Raw genomic sequence first — 17,492 nt, 5'->3', positions numbered from 1 at the left:
TACATCTCTTCACCCTACTGGACTAGAAGGTCTTTGGAGCTATATGTCATATTGTATCTATCTTCATATTCCTTCATATGAAGCCCAGTGAATAGAAGGTATTTAGTACATACTTATTAATGTAGCCGGCCTCAAACTTTTAGGTCTCACCACCTCATTGCACTCTTAAAAATTATTTACTGCTCTCGAAATCTTTATTTATATGGGTTATAGTTAGATATTTGTACCATACTAGAAATCAAAATTGAATTTTTAAAAAATAAATTGAATAGTAATTTAAAATAAAAATGGTAGACTCACTACATGTTACCTTAAATTGTCACCCAATATTATGAAAAATCACCATATTTTCCAAAGCAAAACAACTTAATGAGAACAGAGTCATTGTTTTCATTTTTCAAATTTCTTCAATATATAGTTTGGCAGATATAAAATAGGTAGAATAATCTAGCTTTTCATATCTGCCTGTGCATTCAATCTTTTTTGATATGTTGTTTGAGTTGAATAATATTTTTATGGACTGTAGATAAAAGTGTGGTTCTTCTTGCTTACTGTATCAAAACTCAATTAGTAGTTTCTTAATAGTTTATTACTATGTAGAATTTGAGTTCATATCAGTAAACTTTTGTACTCTGTTACATTAAAACCTATTGCTAGATATTGAATTTTGAAAAGATCTTTTATCCATGAATTCTTTTGCAATATCATCTATTAATAACTTTTATCCACTTAGTAATGTTGATCTTCCAAATGTTGATACATTTTGTCACACATATTTGTTTTAAATCACATTTGTTAATTTCACCAATGATCTCAACAAAAAGTCTTCAGGAAACTGTGAAGCTAATGGTGGTAGACATAAATTTTCCAAATTTCTATTTTAGCTTGAAAACTTTAATTTTATTATTGACAGCAAAGAATGTCTATTGTTTTCCTTGAAGTAAAAATCTTACTTTACTTATTGCTGCCCCAAACCCAAGTCTGTATACCCATAGTTTGTCTGTTATTCACTCTTTAAGTAAAAGTGGTGTTTCACAGTTAATGTAGCCAGTTGTTATTTCAAACAATTGCATTATTATTTTTTATCAAGATAACCAGAAAATTTGAATATGCAACACAAGTTTTTTTTTATACTCTCTACTTTGTCATAGAGAATGTGAAAAAAATACATGCACAGAAGAGTAGAAATTTAATAAAATTATTAATTTGCTTTGTCATCAAAGGTATTCTTAAGTGAAACGCACATATGCATATACACACATACACACACACATAGACATGTAGTAGACAGAGTGATCTAAAAAAAAATAAATCGGACCTAACAATCTCCTTTCCAAAAATCCTGCAGTGGCTTTCGGCTGCCAGTTGAATAAAATTCAACTTTCTCGCCATCTCCCACATATTTACATTATTGCTTTGGTCTCTGACCTCATGGTATACCAGTACTGCCTTCAAGTCACTATTTTCCAGCTGTCTTACTGATCTTTCTGTTTTTCAAACTGACTCCTTATAGTCTAGAAGAATGTTTAGCACATATAAGATGCTCAGTAACTACTGGTTGACATAATAAATGTGTTGCTTTTCACAATTGTGGTAAAAAAGAGCCTTATATATATGTGTGTGTGTATGTGTGTATATGCATATGTGCTTATTTATATGTATAGTGTTTATATATATATACTTTTCTGATGAGTGTTTAAAGATGAAGAATACGATGATTTGAACATCACTACCTTGACTGGAGGGAAGGCATCAGCACTTTTACCCAGCATTGTTTTGTACCCTTAATGGAAATGTCAATATAGTGAAGAAGGCAAGTAACATCCTACTATTATGATAAAATAGGGCATTTTTTGGATGAAATAATTTTAGAGACTCCCAAGATTAATAAAATCATAAAACAAATTCTTTTATGTAATTATTGGGGAAACATAAACCTAATTTTAGTTTATGCTACCTTGTGCAGAATTTGCTGAAAAAAAATTCTAATTTTAAAGATAAAATCTGTGATCTTCATAGATTTTTACACAAATCAAGCAAAATTGTCGCTAATGAAAGTGTTGTTATTACAGTTAAGCTCAAGTCTCTAAGCAAACAACAATTTCTGTTTATTCTACTTCAAAAATAGCTCTGATACATACATATATTATTCTTCTATCTCCTCTTCTAGTCACCTAAACCAAGCTGCAATATGACTTCTGAACTATTATGTTTGCTCCTAAAATTTTTATCTATTGACACACTTATTCATACAAAATATATTCTTCATAGTAGACACAATGATCTAAAAATATAAATCAGATCTAATAATCTCCTTTTCAAAAATCCTCCAGTGGCTATTGGCTGCCAATTGAATAAAATTCAACTTTCTCACCATCTCCCACATATTTACATTATTGTCTTGGTCTCTGACCTCATGGCATACCAGTACTGCCCTCATTCACTATTTTCCAGCTGTCTAACTGATCTTTCTGTTCTTCAAACTGACTCCTTATAGTCTAGAAGAATGTTTAGCACATGTAAGATGCTCAATAACTACTGGTTGACATAATAAATGTGTTGCTTTGCACAATTATGGTAAAAAAGAGCCTTAATCTAATACTATAAACACCTCTACGCAAATAAACTGGAAAATCTAGAAGAAATGGATAATTTCCTGGACACTTACACTCTTCCAAGACTAAACCAGGAAGAAGTTGAATCCCTGAATAGACCAATAGCAGGCTCTGAAATTGAGGCAACAATTAATAGCCTACCAACCAAAAAAAGTCCAGGACCAGATGGATTCACAGCTGAATTCTACCAGAGGTACAAGGAGGAGTTGGTACCATTCCTTCTGAAACTATTCCAATCAATAGAAAAAGAGGGAATCCTCCCTAACTCATTTTATGAGGCCAACATCATCCTGATACCAAAGCCTGGCAGAGACACAACAAAAAAAGAGAATTTTAGACCAATATCCCTGATGAACATCGATGCAAAAATCCTCAATAAAATACTGGCAAACCGGATTCAGCAACACATCAAAAAGCTTATCCACCATGATCAAGTGGGCTTCATCCCTGGGATGCAAGGCTGGTTCAACATTCGCAAATCAATAAACATAATCCAGCATATAAACAGAACCAAAGACAAGAACCACATGATTATCTCAATTGATGCAGAAAAGGCTTTTGACAAAATTCAACAGCCCTTCATGCTAAAAACGCTCAATAAATTCGGTATTGATGGAACGTACCTCAAAATAATAAGAGCTATTTATGACAAACCCACAGCCAATATCATACTGAATGGGCAAAAACTGGAAAAATTCCCTTTGAAAACTGGCACAAGACAGGGATGCCCTCTCTCACCACTCCTATTCAACATAGTGTTGGAAGTTCTGGCTAGGGCAATCAGGCAAGAGAAAGAAATCAAGGGTATTCAGTTAGGAAAAGAAGAAGTCAAATTGTCCCTGTTTGCAGATGACATGATTGTATATTTAGAAAACCCCATTGTCTCAGCCCAAAATCTCCTTAAGCTGATAAGCAACTTCAGCAAAGTCTCAGGATACAAAATTAATGTGCAAAAATCACAAGCATTCTTATACACCAGTAACAGACAAGCAGAGAGCCAAATCAGGAATGAACTTCCATTCACAATTGCTTCAAAGAGAATAAAATACCTAGGAATCCAACTTACAAGGGATGTAAAGGACCTCTTCAAGGAGAACTACAAACCACTGCTCAGTGAAATCAAAGAGGACACAAACAAATGGAAGAACATACCATGCTCATGGATAGGACGAATCAATATTGTGAAAATGGCCATACTGCCCAAGGTAATTTATAGATTCAATGCCATCCCCATCAAGCTACCAATGAGTTTCTTCACAGAATTGGAAAAAACTGCTTTAAAGTTCATATGGAACCAAAAAAGAGCCCGCATCTCCAAGACAATCCTAAGTCAAAAGAACAAAGCTGGAGGCATCACGCTACCTGACTTCAAACTATACTACAAGGCTACAGTAACCAAAACAGCATGGTACTGGTACCAAAACAGAGCTATAGACCAATGGAACAGAACAGAGTCCTCAGAAATAATACCACACATCTACAGCCATTTGATCTTTGACAAACCTGAGAGAAACAAGAAATGGGGAAAGGATTCCCTATTTAATAAATGGTGCTGGGAAAATTGGCTAGCCATAAGTAGAAAGCTGAAACTGGATCCTTTCCTTACTCCTTATACGAAAATTAATTCAAGATGGATTAGAGACTTAAATGTTAGACCTAATACCATAAAAATCCTAGAGGAAAACCTAGGTAGTACCATTCAGGACATAGGCATGGGCAAAGACTTCATGTCTAAAACACCAAAAGCAACGGCAGCAAAAGCCAAAATTGACAAATGGGATCTCATTAAATTAAAGAGCTTCTGCACAGCAAAAGAAACTACCATCAGAGTGAACAGGCAACCTACAGAATGGGAGAAAATTTTTGCAATCTACTCATCTGACAAAGGGCTAATATCCAGAACCTACAAAGAACTCAAACAAATTTACAAGAAAAAAACAAACAACCCCATCAAAAAGTGGGCAAAGGATATGAACAGACATTTCTCAAAAGAAGACATTCATACAGCCAACAGACACATGAAAAAATGCTCATCATCACTGGCCGTCAGAGAAATGCAAATCAAAACCACAATGAGATACCATCTCACACCAGTTAGAATGGCAATCATTAAAAAGTCAGGAAACAACAGGTGCTGGAGAGGATGTGGAGAAATAGGAACACTTTTACACTGTTGGTGGGATTGTAAACTAGTTCAACCATTATGGAAAACAGTATGGCGATTCCTCAAGGATCTAGAACTAGATGTACCATATGACCCAGCCATCCCATTACTGGGTATATACCCAAAGGATTATAAATTATGCTGCTATAAAGACACATGCACACGTATGTTTATTGCAGCACTATTCACGATGGCAAAGACTTGGAATCAACCCAAATGTCCATCAGTGACAGATTGGATTAAGAGAATGTGGCACATATACACCATGGAATACTATGCAGCCATAAAAAAGGATGAGTTTGAGTCCTTTGTAGGGACTTGGATGCAGCTGGAATCCATCATTCTTAGCAAACTATCACAAGAACAGAAAACCAAACACCGCATGTTCTCACTCATAGGTGGGAACTGAACAATGAGATCACTCGGACTCAGGAAGTGGAACATCACACACCGGGGCCTATCATGGGGAGGGGGGAGGGGGGAGGGGGGAGGGATTGCATTGGGAGTTATACCTGATGTAAATGACGAGTTGATGGGTGCAGCACAGCAGCATGGCACAAGTATACATATGTAACAAACCTGCACGTTATGCACATGTACCCTACAACTTAAAGTATAATAATAATAAATAAATGAAAAAAAAAAAAAAAAAAAAAAAAAAAGAGCCTTAATCTGATATGAGCTCATTTTAATAAAGTCTTATGGTCTGAGACCAAAGACAGAGCCAAATAGGCTTTATATAAAAACATGTATATATTAGGTTGGTACAAAAGTAGTTGTGGCTTTTGCATTGTTGGACTTTGCCGTTTGATATTGGAATACATTCTTAAATAAATGTGCTTATGTTATACATCATTTTAATGAGAATTTCCCACTTGATTTTTTTGGCTAATGACTTATTACCTGCTGTTTATTTTATATTTATTTTAGACTATGGAAATTATGTTAGACAAAAAGCAAATTTGAGTGATTTTCTTATTCAAGTTCAAAATGGGTTGTAAAGCAGCAGAGACAACTTGTAACATCAGCAAAATATTTGACCCAGGAACTGCTAACATACAGTGCAGTGGTGGTTTAAGAAGTTTTGCAAAGAAGATGAGAGCCTTGAAGATCAGCGTATTTGGAAGTTGACAATGACCAATTGAGAGCAGTCATCGAATCTGATCCCCTTACAACTACACAAGAAGTTGCTGAAGAACTCAACTTTGACCATTCTAGAGTCGTTCGGCATTTGAAGCTAGTTGGAAAGGTATGAAAGCTCGATAAGCTGGTGCCTTATGAGCTGAGAAAAAAAAATTGTGGTTCTGAAGTGTCATCTTCTCTTATTTTATGCAACAACTACTAACCATTTCTCGATTGGATTGTGACGTGCAACAACAAGTGGATTTTATATGACAACTGGTGTTGGCCAACTCAGTGGCTGTACTGAGAAGAAGCTCCAAAGCACTTCCCAAAGTCAAACTTGCACCAAAAGAAAGGTCATGGTCACTTTGGTGGTCTGCTGCTGGCCTGATCCACTACAGCTTTCTGAATCCTGGTGAAACCATTACATCTGAGAAGTATGCTTAGCAAATCAATGAGATGCACCAAAAAGTGCAATGCCTACAGCCAGCATTGGTCAACAGAAAGGGCCCAATTATTCTCCACAACAATGCCCAACCACACGTCGCACAACCAACACTCCCAAAGTTGAGTGAACTGGGCTACGAAGTTTTGCCTCATCAATCATATTTCACCTGACCTCTCATCAACTGACTACCACTTTTTCAAACACTTTGACAACTTTTTGCAGTGAAAATGCTTCCGTAACCAGCAGGATGCAGAAAATGCTTTCCAAGAGTTCATCAAATCACAACGCATATATTTTTATGCTACAGGAATAAACAAACTTATATCTTGTCAGCAAATATGTGTGGATTGTAATGATTCCTATTTTTATTAATAAAGATGTGTTTGAGCCTAGTTAATAACGATTTAAAACTCGTGGCCCAAAACTGCAATTACTTTTGCACCAACCAGAATATGTACATGCTCATGATGTCATTTATAGACAGTACCACTGCCATTAAATTCCTACACTGGGGCAGTTTAGAGACATATAACTTAAATCTCTTTGCCTACACACACACTAGTGAAAATCTGACAAAATCTCTAAAACCTCCCCACAAGAAGAAAATAAAGCACATCTGTACAATATTTGAAATCTAATGTCAGGGAATTTACAGACACCTTATAGTCCACCCACGGATTACAGAAAAAGTCTGTAGACTTCAAGATGTCCTAAAGCTACATACTAATTGAAAGACAAATTTTACAACAGGTAAACTGTTGCTGGGTATCTTGAGACTTAAAAAGATTATAAATACTTATAAATACTTCAACTGAGAAGTAGAGGGACTTGAAGATCATCTGATTAATATTATAAAATGTAAAAGTTTAGAGATCATCTTCAGGTCCAAACCTTCCATTCTCATTCATATGGTTTGGCTGTATCTCCAACAAAAATCTCATCTTGAATTGTAATCGTCATAATCCCCATAATGCCCATGTGTCAAGGGAGAGACCAGGTGGAGGTAATTGAATCATGGGGGTGGTATCCACCATGCTGTTTTCATGATAGAGAGTGCGTTCCCATGAGGTCTGATAGTTTTATCAGGGGCCCTTCCACCTTCACTGAGCACTTCTTCCTATTGCTTTGTGAAGAAGTTGTGAAGAAGATGCCTTGCTTCCCCTTCATCTTCCACCATGATGGTAAGTTTCCTGAGGCCTCCCCAGTCATGCTGAACTGTAAGTCAATTAAACCTCTTTCTTGTATAAATTACCCAGTCTCAGGAAGCTCTTTATAGCAGTATGAAAACAGACTAATACACTTATCATGGGAAATATGGAAAGGACCAAAGGTTTAAAGTGATTTACTGTCATCCACAGAGCATGTTAATGACAGAGCTGTTAAAGGATTCTACATGTTTTGAATCCACATCTTTGCATTACCACTGCATGAGGTTCCATTTATGTTGGGAGTTTTGATGAAAAATGCAACTTCAACTGGAATTTCTGGTGCAATTGATATATCACCTGTAAAAGACTTGGCCTCACATGAACCCTGCTTGATAACTTCTCTAGATCTTTTGCATATATCATCAGAAGTCGCAAAATAATTTTTATGTATACCATATTATATCTATACATACACCCTTATATATCTATCTATCTATATAATTTATGACATAGATATGAAATACCACACAGAGTCTAGATAAATACTACAAAGGTCTAGAAAAATTATGTGTCTGTATATATTATTACAGAATATATGTCTCAAATATATATCAAAAATATATGTGTGTATATATATGCGCACACACATTCCAGATTACAAAGAAAAGTTGTGTAAGAGTCTGTCTTTAATTCACCCTTGATATGGAAAATTATATAACTGTATCTCATTGGAATGCATAAAAATGAGAAATAAGTAAGAGAAAGATATTTGCATCAACTGTATATCATATGGAGAAAAATTTCAGGCATTCTGCCATTGGTTGTAAATACACAGCAGCCAAAGACATTTATTATGGGAAAAGCATTATCATTAGAAGTGCTGTGCTTTGGAACATAGTGTTCAAAGTACATTTTTCTCCTGCCTTCCAGATGATTGCTTTTTAAAGAATAATTCGACTAGATGTTTTTTGAAAATAAAATAAATTAAATAATCATTGGGCAAACAATGTTTATATTGGTTGCTTATTATTCTAAAGCATTTTTGAAAATCAATGCTTGATAAAGACAGAGTAATAATGTTTTCCTAACTGGGTAGTTTAAAAAATGCTTTGCCTGCATCTTTTCATTTGACCATCACAATAATCCTATATGATAACTGGGAGTTATTTGTTCTCACTTTAAAGATGAATAAAAGTTATCATTCAGTGATTATATATCAGAAGAGCAGTATAAAAATCTATAATGACTCTTATTGCTACTGTGGTGGGGTAGCAAACAAAATGTGAACATTTCTCTAAGAAGCTATTAAATATTTATTTTTAATAAAAATAATTTTTTTAATGGGAGACAGTAAATTACTGAAATGGAAGTTATCTAATTCCCCAAGTATAATTATAATCTACTCTTTAATACTATTGTTGATTTTAAAATAGTTTCAAATTACAGCATAGCATTTCAGGTATCGGCTGAAATTTCAACCATGTGACTTCCAGAAAAGACAATAAATGAATAGATAGTTCCCAAAATAATTCCTTGTAAACAAACTAAGAGAAATGTATAAACTCTAAATGCATAATCCTAAGTCATTATACATAGAGGGCATTAACTGAAATGTAATAAATGACTGGGGCTCTGCCACTTGGGATCTTAATTTTTTTTTTCTGCACTTGTAACTAACTACTCAGGAGAAACTTTGTTTCTTTAGCTTTGTATAGATATGTGGAAGAGGCAGGCAGATGGAAAGGCAACTAATCACAAGGCTGTAATTCTTATACACTTTCATTACTTCCTCTGAATGATGACCTCTCACCCTTGGGAAAAAAATGCCTCCTTTACTAGAGCTCCTACTTTGACAAAAAGATGAAGAAAAACAAGATATTACCAGATCCTCAACTTCTTGCACTTTCTGGCACCCATACAAGCCTAGAAAATTTCCAAGGAATTATTTTGGGAAGTATCTATTCCATTAATTGTCTTTAGTGGAAGTCACATGGTTGAAATTTCAGTCAATACTTGAAATGCTATGCTCTAATTTGAAACTATGTTAAAATCAACAGCAGTATTAAAGAATAGATTATAACTTTCTTTGAGGAGTTAGATAATTTCGATTCCAAGAATTTACAATCTCCCATATGAAGAATTTCTTTTTATTAAAAATAAACAGCTTGTTAGATAACTCAAAAATTATTTCTAATAACAGTATTGATATACCCTAGATTATATAATTTAAAATAAAATGAAAATTTCCCTTACAGTGCCAATAAAAGCAGATCTCTAAATTTGTTTAAAATATACCAAACAAAAAGTTGCAATACATAGGCATTATATAAAGGTCTCTAATTTTTTATATCAACAGTAAATTACACAGTAACCATTCTAGGTTAGGTTCACAGAGTACCATTTACTAAAAATGAATACTAAAGTCACGTAAATTATATTTATTGATAGAATATTCCCAGCTCTAAAAATCAGACAGAACCTTAAGTTAGTCTGGATTTTATTCTAAGGACAACATGAAGGCATTTGGGACATTTAAACAGTGAGTATCCGGGAATGTGGCAAACTGCTAAGTTTATAGTCATGGCATGTATTCAGCTCCAGCCAGCTGCTTTACAAGAATATAGATCTAATTTCCCATGTTGCCAGATTTTTTTGATTTTCAAAAGAAGAATGTAAAATTTTTAAATTCTCAAGTGTTGGCAACCAATTAAAAAAGTCATTAAAAAGAAAAAAACATTTGGTAGGTAAAGAGAACATGTCTTTAGGCTGTATTTAACCAAAGGGTCACTTGTTTGCATCATCAGGATTGAATTTGCATTTCTAGAAATCTGGCCCTTTTCTTTTAGTGAAGACAGATCGAAATCCACTTGGTGGAATATTTTTTTCAGTGACACAGTTTTGTTTTGCTATTGGACGGACATACATCTTGTCCGATTACTATTGTTCTCTGGTATAAGCTGCTTCTCCATTCTACATAGAGTATTATGTATAGGGTCATCTCCCGCCCATCTAATGCTGAGTGATAGAGATAGAACACAGTATAGACAACTTTCTGTTTTCATTATTTCCCATTTCTTCATACCAGGTTAGAAATTAGGCATTGGAGTACACAAATCCATAATTTATGTCAATAAACCATAAAAAAGAAAAGTTCATAAATATGTTTAGGTTGGATTTCTATTCAAAGCCAAATAACTTTCTGTGCTATTGCTCTTGGGAGAGAAGTCCAGAAAATATGTGGTCAGCTAAAACATTTTAAGTTAGTTAGAAGATTGAAGTTACATTGATTTTGTTTCTGCTTTTTTTAAAAATGTAAACCAGAGCTAGGGATCTCAATCTTCTGAAATATATGATACTCTTAAAATAACTTATGAATTATGTATGAATGGAAATAAGTTATTCTTTATCTCTGTCTGTCAAGTGCCTCACATAGTACTTGAGCTGTCACTTTAGGTGCTCAAAAATATGCACTGACTACATACATATCCCAAACAACTTGACTATTAGCTAATGTTGACCAAACTTACTTCAACGACAAGGTTTTACCTTTGAGATAAATATTTTCTTATTTATTTTAACACAATCTTCTTTTCATTTATTTTACCAGGCCAAACACCCAGAATCACACTTGATTCTTCTCATTCTATTGCATATCCCACTTGCAATTAATAAGAAAATCATACCAGCACTAATTTCCACATTTTATCTTGGAGCTGCTTCTCACCATCCCTGCCTGTTACCCTCCTAATCCAACCCGTGATATTTTGTCTAGGATACTGCAATGAATTTACTGTTTGGTTTCCTTATTTCCCACTCTGCCCATAGTCTATTTTCCACACAGAAGTTAGAATGATCTATTTAAAACATAAAGCAAATCATGCTCTTCCCCTCATCAAAACACAAGCACTGGTGCAATGGTTTCATATCACAAATTGAACAAACTCCAAATTCCCTAATATTGTCCTCAATGCTCTATGTAATCAGGTCCTTACCTAACTCTCTGATCTCATTTTTTACCATTATCTTTCTTGGTCACAGTGGTTTGACAATTTAGTCACCTTGTTGTTTATCAAACATGCCAAGCTCGTTACTGGCTCTTAACTTGGCTTTTGTTCTTCCCTTGCCTAGACCATGCTTCTCCAAGATATTTTCATAATTCGTTCCACTTTGCTTTAATAACACTAAGCTATTACTCCCCAGAGTGCCTTTCTTGATTTCCCCATCTGGTAACATGTATTGGTTACTCCCGTAACCTTATTTGTTTCTTTCCTGGTACGTGTCACAATCAGAAATAACATTTTGTGTTTGTTTAATCTTTAACTATCTTTATCCCTAACTAGAATGCAAGTGCTTTGACACTTAGGATCTCATGTATCTCAATTCCTAACGTACCTGTAGAGAATATTCTGGTAAAAAGATATATTGAATTGAATTTATTTTAAATGCAATTATCTTTGATAAGATTTGTAACAACAAGACTCCAATTGTTTTAGCAGTGGACCATATTTACACTGATAAATTAGGAAGGTCAAAGAGAAATATAAAATCCAGTATTAACCTTTATGTCCTTAAAATTCTGTCACAATTTCTACATCAAACATATAAAGTACTCAGTCTTATAAAGTAGGGGAAAATAGAATAGGCAAGAGCAAATGGGTATGATTATTCATAGGACAAAAGGAAAAGAAAAAAAAGCAGTTTTATTCAAATTTCTTTGGCATTGGGAACAGAACATTTCTTTACACCATGGAGAATAATGTGAATAGTTCTTTGGCCAACAATTTGGAAATCTTAAAAAAAAATCAATTAGTTGTCTTTTAGATGAGCAATAAAGTATTTTTGTCCCCATCCAAAAGTCAATCCCAATATTGTTTTTCTGTTGTAAAAAGTGTGGTCTCAATACTCTGCTGCCACCCCATGAGGCGGCTGTAATTAAGGTCAAGAAACTGAATATAAATAATGACATTTAAGAACTTCTGTAATTGTCTATCAGAATACTTTGGTTTAAAGCTGTATTTTCATTTTAAGTCTTTTGCTTTTTGCCCCTAATGCTAAGAATGTTTTAGGTCATTAGTCTATAAAGATAACTTATTTTTATAACTCATTTATATGCATTTTTATAACTTTTATGATTGTTCTCTGCATATAACTCACATTTTTTAAAAATCAAGTTGGCTAGAAGTAGCCAAAAGCCATCAAAAAGCACTAAACAACTTTTCCACTGAAAAACGTTGTTTAACACTAAGTTTAATTATTAATATAATACAATTTTACTTTGATTCTTCAATATAAATATTCAAGTATAATATACCCAACCTTAGGTATGTGATTTTGGAGAAAGTTTCAAACATGGAAATTTTATCAGATTTTTAAAGAAAAAAACTAATCTCAGATTTTCAAATTGCTTATTAATTAGGCTAATGTTAAAAGAAGAAGAGGAGGCAGGGGTAGAAGAGGCCAAAAATAGAAGAAGGAGAAGGAGAGGAATGAGAAAATAATTCAAGGAGAGGAAACTAATTAGACTGCTGAATCTGACCAAGAGGCTTATTGACAGGAAAATAAACTTGGAGGATTTTATTTAATCTTTTCTCTCACTTTGCTGATATATAGTGGCAAATTTTTAATTTTGGTTGGCTTTTCACTCTAAACTGCAGGAGTGAAGAATAACAAAGCTGGTCTATGACTTCCAGCAAAAGCCTAAGGACTACAAAAGAGAACTGTTAAACCATTGTGAGCTAAGAACAATAACATCGTGCTTACCTCATCCACTGAGTTCAAAGTCATGGCTCCACACTGATTGATCATCACTAAAAATCATAATCCCAAACCACTTAATGACTCATTCTGTACCTCCCAAATCTTTCCTCTATTTTTCTGGAAATGAATATTTACCATTAGCAAATTTCTGGGCAAACCTGAGATAAAGCAAGAGTTCCTTTTGCTCGCTTTTCTTTTTAACTTTAAGGTCAGAGGCACATGTGCAGGTTTGCTATATAGGTGAATTGCATGTCACAGGGGTTTGGTGTACAAAGTATTTCATCACCCAGGTATTAAGCATAGAACTCATAAGTTATTTTTCCTGATCCCCTCTCTCCTCCCACCATCCACCATTCGATAGGCCGCTTATCTGTTGTTCACCTCTGTGTGTCCATGTGTTCTCATGAAGTAACTCCCACTTGTAAGTGAGAACATGTGGTATTTGCTTTTCTGTTTCTGAGTTAGTTTGCTAAGGATAGGCCTCCAGCCCCATACGTGTTTCTGCAAAGGACATGATCGCACTCTTTTTTATGGCTGTATCATATTCCATGGTATATATGTACCACATTTTCTTCATCAAGTCTATCATTAGTGGGCATCTACCTTGATTTCACATCTTTGCTATTGTGATTAGTGCTGCAATAAACATATACAGCCATGGGTCTTCATGATAGAACAATTTATGATAGAACAATGTACATTCCTGTGAATATGTACCTAGTAATGGGATTCTGGGTTGAATGGTAGTTCTGTTTTTAGGACTTTGAGGAATCGCCACACTGTTTTCTACAATGTTTGAACTAATTTGCACCCCTGACAACAGTGTATAAGTGTTCCTTTTTCTCCACAACCTCACCAGCATCTGTTATTTTTTGACACTTTGAAAATAGCCATTCTGACTGGTGTGAGATTGTATCTTATTGTGGTTTTGAATTGGATTTCTCTAATGATCAGTGATGTTGAGCTTTTTTTCATGTGCTTGTTGGCCACATGTATGTCTTGTTTTGAAAACTGTCTTTTTATGTACTTTGCCCACTTTTTAATGGAGTTCTTTGGATTTTTCTTGTAAATTTGTTTAAGTTCCTTTTAGATGCTGGATATTAGACCTTTGTCAGATGCAGAGTTTGTAAAAATTTCTTCCATTCTGTAGGTTATCTGTTCATTCTGTTGATAGTTTCTTTTGCTGTGCAGAAGCTCTTTAGTTTAATCAAATCCCATTTGTCAATTTTTGCTTTTGTTGCAACTGAAGATTGAGACATGAAAAACCATTCAAAAGATAAAAAAAAACCCAGTAGTTTGTTTTCTGAAAGTGTTAATAAAATAGACCACTAGCTAGACTAGTAAAGAAGAAAAGAGAGAAAACTCAAATAAATACAATTAAAAACGACAAAGAGGGTATTGCCACTGACCCCACAGAAATAAAAATAACTATCAAAGGATATTATGAACACCTCCACAAGCTGGAAAATCTAAAAGAAATAGATACAATCCTGGATTCATACACCTTCCCAAGACTGAGTCAGGAAGAAATTAAATCTCTGAACAGACTAATAATGACCTCTGAATTTGAATCAATATTAAATAGCCCACCAACCAAAAAGAAGTGCAGGGCCAGGTGATTTCACAGTCAAATTCTACCCAATGTGCAATGAAGAGCTGGTACCATTCCTACTGAAACCATTCCAAAACACTGAGAAGGAGTGACTCCTCCCTAACTTGGAGGTTAGCATCATCCCGATAGCAAAACGTAGCAGAGAAACAACGAAAAAGAAAACTGCAGGCCAATACACTTGTTGAATATCAATGCAAAAATTCTCAACAAAGCACTTACAAATCAAATCCAGCAGCACAACCAAAAGCCTGTCCATCACAATCAACTAGGCTTTATCCCTGGTATACAAGGTTGGTTTAACATACACAAATCAATAAATGTGACTCATCACATAAATAGAACTAAAGACAAAAACCACATGAATCTCTCAACAGATGCAGTCAAGGTTTTTGATAAAACTCAAGACCCCTTAATGTTAAAACTCTCAATAAACTAGGTATTGAAGGAACATACCTCAAAATAATAAGAGCCATCTATGACAAACCGACAGCCAACATCATATTGAATGGGCAAAAGCTAGTAGCATTCCCCTAGGAAACCAACACAAGACAAGGATGCCCTCTCTCACCATGCCTATTCACCACAGTATTGGAAGCCCTGGTCAGAACGATCAGGTAAGAGAACAAATAAAAGTCATCCAAATAAGAAGAGAAGAAGTCAAACTATCTTTGTTTGCAGGTGACATTATCATATATCTAGAAAACCCCATTGTCTCATCCAAAAAGCTCCTTGGTTAGATAAACAACTTGAGCAAAGTCTCAGGATACAAAATCAATGTGTAAAAATTGATGGCATTCCTATACCCTAACAACTGTTAAGCTGAAGCCAAATCAGGAACACAATCCCATTCACAATTGCCACAAAAAGAAGAAAATACCTAGGAATACAGCTATCCAAGAAGGTGAAAGATCTCTACAAGGTTAACTATTAAAAACTACTCAAAGGAATCAGAAATGACACAAACAAATGGAAAAACATTCCATGCTCATGGATAAGAAGAATCGATTTTAAGATGCTCATAGTGCCCAAAGCAATTTATAGATTCAATATTAGTCCTATCAAACTACAAATGACATTCTTCACAGAAATAGAACAAAAAAACTATTTTAAAATTAATATGAAACCCGAAAAGAGCCCTAATAAACAAGGCCATCTAAGTAAAAAGAATAAAGCTGGAGGCATCATGCTACCTGACTTCAAACTATACTACAGGACAACAGTTACTGAAACAGCACAGTAGTGGTACAAAGACAGACACATAGACCAATGGAACAGAATAGAGAACCCAGAAATGAGACCACACACCCACAACTATCCAATCTTTGACAAAGCTGACAATAAAAAGCAATGCAGACAGGACTCCCTATTCAATAAATGGTGCTGATGTAACTGGCTAGCCATATGCAGAAGATTGAAACTGGAACCCTTTCTTACACGGTATACAGAAATCAACTCAAGATGGGTTAAACACTTAATGTAAAACCCAAAACTCTAAAAACTCTGGAATATAACCTAGTCAATATCATTCTGGACATTGGAATGGGTAAAGATTTCATGATGAAGACACCTTTTGCTTTTTATGGCCACTCTAGATCATTTCTCCTCCCGCCACTCCCAGAAGATGCAGATTCTTTGCAGCGCATGTCATCACATTATGTTACTTGTTCTCTTTCCTTATCGCAACCATCTATCAACCTTCGGGTTACTCGTCCTACATTCCCTTGAGATTTTAAAGCTGACTCGTTCACTCTCTTCCCCCACTATTCTTGTACCAATTTTTGTGACTTTAATTATTTGTGAATGATTCATCCAACACCTTGCCTTTCACATTCTTGACTTCCACCCCGGTCAGCTTTATCTACTCCACTTTAGCTACATACCTTCACAGTGGTACCCTAGAATTTCTACCTCTAATAACTCAGGGACTCAAAAATCTTCTTTGAAAACAAGTCATTCTCAGAGCAAGCCACCAAGTATATTTTTGCCTCATTTAAAAAAAAAAATACTTCAATGCTACAAATACGTTTTTTTTCTAATTGAGATTTCTCTTGACTGATTTTATATCTCTTTTTTAGTTGAAAATGCATCTAATTTCTCTCTTTCCTTTCTTACCTGCCATGGTCTGAAATTATCATCACAAAATATGTCTACTTGCTCTTTGCTTTCTCCATTGTGAAAGCATGTGAAAAGGACCCAAAATATGTTTAAAACCAAGTATTTACTTACTATTTGCCTACACTGCAGTGATTTAACATTATTGAAAAAAATTCACGTCAATTGCAATTTAAATTTCTGGTCCCAAAGTTCAATGAGCAAAACTTATTTACAGATTTTTATAATTCTCCAAATGAATATTTTACATCTCATCACTCTGAAGCACCTTCCCCTCCTCTATACTTAAGTTAATCTTCTAGCCTACTATTTAACTACATTAGAAATAATATAGTGAAACATTGTTATGTCAGAAATTTTCTCATTTTCTCATCAGCAAATCTACCAACAAACCTGAACCTGAATCCATATTTTTTGCCTTACCTCCTATTAAAATGGAAGAAGTGCTTGCTTCTATCAAAGGCCACCTCCTTTTCTTTCCACAAGATTCAATAGTCAATGTCATCTTAACCAC

The sequence above is a fragment of the Macaca fascicularis genome, chromosome 8 (genome assembly GCF_037993035.2).
Source record: "Macaca fascicularis isolate 582-1 chromosome 8, T2T-MFA8v1.1".
NCBI classification, from domain to species: domain Eukaryota; kingdom Metazoa; phylum Chordata; class Mammalia; order Primates; family Cercopithecidae; genus Macaca; species Macaca fascicularis.
Note: the sequence above shows the minus strand (reverse complement) of the source record.